The sequence below is a fragment of the Coenobita brevimanus genome, chromosome 93, assembly GCF_032717465.1.
Source record: "Coenobita brevimanus isolate Jiangsu-jjx chromosome 93, ASM3271746v2, whole genome shotgun sequence".
NCBI classification, from domain to species: domain Eukaryota; kingdom Metazoa; phylum Arthropoda; class Malacostraca; order Decapoda; family Coenobitidae; genus Coenobita; species Coenobita brevimanus.
The window spans coordinates 58,134,095-58,138,693 of NC_137046.1; positions in this window are offsets into that span (position 1 = coordinate 58,134,095).

Genomic DNA, 4,599 nt, shown 5'->3' on the forward strand with positions numbered 1-4,599 from the left:
ACGTCCCTAACTCTCCCTATACACACCGAAATGGAGATGGTGGACTGCTGTAAAGGAGGAATTTCTGTCTGCATTTCACTGGATCCACGTCACACAAACTTGAGGCTACAGCTACTATTTCAGCTTGTAACACTTTAATACAACACTTTCCATAGCACTTCCAGACAGCATTTACATCGCTCTTCTTAATAACACTTTCTCACAATTTCCCCACAATACTAAGCCCCTTAAATCACATACCACGCTTTTCTTTCATTCTTGCCGGTACCAGACGATTGCATTCCAGAGTCAGGGAAGGTCTTTCGAAATGAAGAGGTTTATGAATACTGCACGTAAGCTTTCCAAAAATTCAAATGTCTATTCTAGGCCGAAAAAAGGTTGCTTGGAAATAAAAGGACTGTACCACTTTTATACGACACTCATGCAACACATTCTTAAAATTTACAAACATCTTCATATAACACTATCACATTCATCCCATACTAGTTATCGTACATATTCATACATTCACGCAATCATCAAATTACACTTTCCTCCATCACTCACATAACGCTTTCATACACCACTTTTATGCAGCACTTTCCCTCAGCACTTATATAATACTTTCATAAAACACTTTCATACAACACATTCCTTCAACAATTACACAGTACTTTCCCATAACACTTCCATACAACACTTATACACACACCTTCATGCAACACTTATGCAACACCCACACAACATTCATACATTCCTTTCATACAAAACTTTTTATGCAACACTTAAACAACACTTTCCATCACTTTCTTCAACACTTTACGACAACACTTTCAAATACTGTCATACATCTTCACCTCCATACACCAGCTTTACACACACACACACACACACACACACACACACACACACACACTTTTCTCCAACACTTTCATGCCACTCTTTTTACACTTCAGCACTTTCATACAGTCATACACCTTCGTACACCACATTCACACAACACCTTCATACATTAGGCATACAGCAGCTGCCATTCATACATTTTAATAAACCCTCAACATACATCAGCATCACGTTATTCAGAAAAAAAAAAAAAAAACGAAAAAAGCAAACGAAAAAATGAAAGACAAAAATACACGAAAGAAAAAACGAGAGAAGGAAAAAAGGTAGAAAATCAGAAAACAAGAAATAAGAAAAAATCAAAAAGAAAAAAGAAAAAAAGGAAGAAAAAAGAAAAATGGAAAATGGAAAAGGGTAGAAAAAATCAAAGAAAAAAAAAAAGACGAGAAAAACAAAAAGAAAACGAAAAGGAAAAAGAAAGGCAGAAAAAGGTGAGAAAAGATGAAGAACAGGAAAATGGAAATGAGGAAAAAAACACTAAAAAAAAAGAAAGGCAGAAAAAGGTGAGAAAAGATGAAGAACAGGAAAAAGGAAATGAGAAAAAAAAACACTAAAAAAAAAGAAAGGCAGAAAAAGGTGAGAAAAGATGAAGAACAGGAAAAAGGAAATGAGAAAAAAAACACTAAAAAAAAAGAAAGGCAGAAAAAGTCATGGAAAATAAGAAAAGAAAAAAAAAGAAAAATAATCAGAAAAGAAAAAAGAAACGAGAAAAAAGAAAAGAGAAAAAGAAAGGCAGAAAAAAGCAAGAAAAAAAGAGAAAAGAAAAAAGGTAGAAAAATCAGAAAAGAAAAAGAAAGAGAATAAGACAAAACAGATAATAAAACGATAATAATCAGTTCCACATTATCCCTTGCAAAGCGTAGGGCACCGAGGCTAGGCTGCCGTAGGCCTGAACTTTTTAATTATTCACTACGACGTCTTTCATTTTACATCGGCTACTGCCAGATTTTATTCAGTTTATGGTGGCATTCCATCAGAGAAGGGGAGGAGGGCACCACATCATCATCATCATCATCTTCATCTAATCATAATCATTCCTATTATTATTATTATTATTATTATTATTATCATCATCATCATACCAAACCCAGCCAGATGAAAAAAAATATCTCCTGAGCTGAAAAAAATTGCCTAGAGAGAACATGAATAGAAGAGGAAAACAGAAGAAAAAGTCGCCCGAGTCAAGGGATTAAGAGTAGACGTTCAGCTTAGGCTCCTGGTGGCATTTGGTGACCGAAAAAACTGCAGCCGCCTCTAAGGGATTCAAACCCATGCGTAGAGGATCGAATCGTAAAGCTCAGTGGTGTTAGATTCTCCTGAGACGCTGAGATTGAGGCCAATATGCAGATCAGTGTGGGTGGGAGGCGGCATTTGCACCTATAACACAGACTGATAGACAGACAGACAGATAGCAAATTAAATGCAGGTAAATACACATCATTATCAAGCGGCTGTATAGGTTAATAAATTTTCATACACATTAGCCATATACAGTTAATTACCCGAGTAAAGCGCGTTTAAGTAGTACAATTTGCATGGACACTACAGGCACGATACTGCATATGTAATCAGGCGTTTAGGTGTATTATTATTATTATTATTATTATTATTATTATTGTTGTTGGTACTACTACTGCTGCTACAATTATTACTGCTGCTGCTACTACTACTATTACTACTACTACTATGCAAATTACCTCACCAGTGTACGTATTAATCATTCGGCTTGTATCTCATTTTATTCTAATACACCGTTGCCATGCCACGGTATATGTATGGCAATTATTTACTGCTTGCAGAGATTATATTTCCTATAATCCACACAATTATTCCAATACAGCATGCCTGTTTACTTCCTGCTTAATCCCTTCATTACCATAGCTTATTTACAATTTATTCCAGCATTTTCCACACGGTTTTATTTACCTTGGGGCAGGCTTTCTAAATTAAGGGGTTAGCTATAGGCATCATTAAGATTTTTCACTTCTAGAAATGAATAAAATCGATGAATAAAATCGCCTCGTGGTAATCCTCTGAAAAAATGAAACAAACGTCATCGTAGTGAAGGGGTTAACGATATACATAATTTACTCTCAATATCATCATCATCATTATCATCGTCACCACCACCACCACCATCATCATCATTATCATCATCATTATCATCATCATCATCATCATCATCATCACAACCATCATCATCATATTCATCATCATCATCATTACCGCTTCATTGGGGTTGGTAAGAGTCAAAAACATGGAAAATAAAAATCTAAACCCAAAAGTAAGAGGCGCCATTACAACAGTGTCCAGTGAAATGGGCCGCAAATCCACTCACTCAGTACTTAATCCCTCCTCATTGGCGACTCCATCCCACAGACGCAAACATCCACACGTAACATCCTCACCACATCAGCCCCTTCACTCAGAGGACCCACTGTTTTATTCTTGCTATCTCCGGGTGACTTTCTTTGGCTATGAGGATGCTCTGGAAATGAAGGCGCTAGATACGGCCTTCATCAACCACTTCCCTGTGAGTGGTCTGGTCTAGGTTGAATAAAATGACATGATGGTAGCATGGGTAAAATAAAAATTGTTATAGTAGTAGCAGTTGAGTAACCTCGGTTTAACTGACCAAGCAGACCCACCAATTGCGGCAAGCAATCGTACCTGTAGGGCCATCCCATACAGTGAATCACGCCTCGCCACAGCGAGGTGCGTGGAAGAATGGGGAGGTTTGGTTCTTGGATGGACACCGTATTTGTCTCTCTCCATCCAGTTAACGGCGGCACCATAGCAGGCTCCTTTTCATCCCACTATTTAGTTATATGGTTACCATCCAGCGTTGTAAATGTTTTTTGGGGTTTCAGGAAACCAGTAGGTCTGTCACGCAATACCTTAATGTTACGGCAGTGAAAGGCTTCAGCGCTCCAGCACTGCCAGTGGAGTATACCTACTTCGTCCACTGCCAAGTTAAAGTAAAATATAACGTGTAACATTTTTCAGATCCATGTCGATAACGTGTTTCACTCAGTCAGTTTCTGATATATCAGCGCACTGACACACTGCTGTCTGCGTAATGTATTCGGTAGGTGTTTATCGTACTGGAATATGTTAAAATGAATCGCCCCGCGCTGGCATTCACGCTTTGATATCCGTGTGCCAATATCTCAAGCTACAGCTGCCGTCAGTAATTCCATTTACACGTATGAGGCTACCATCTAATTTCGAAAAAGAGTAAAAAAAGAAAGCCAACAGCAACAGACCTCTCAGCCCTTTCGAGTCTGAATGTTATAAGGTAAGCTATAAACAAAAAAGCTAGTCTGTAAGTAAAAGAAAAGGATAGAAAAGCAAGGACATAAGAGTAAGGATAGAGGAGTAAGGACAAAAAAGTAAGGAAACCGAAGCGAGATTACAACCTCCTCTACCCGCCTGGTGATAAAGGATTACTACAGCAGGTACTCATTAGCTTCTGTCACAGAGTCGGAGCAATTTTAGTCAACGTCCTAAATCATTGAAGAAAGGATAGGTGCAGGAATTATGATGGAGAGAACCCCTAAAATACTTCATGAAAGTTGTGCATTCAGCCGTGAGCTCTTAAATCCTCACCGATACCCTCCTCGCCCTTACATAAATTTACAGAGGCAGGTGAGACAATTCAGAGAGGTAAATTTCTTTGCTTTCATTAACGTCGCTCGGGGATGAGGTTAACAAATATAC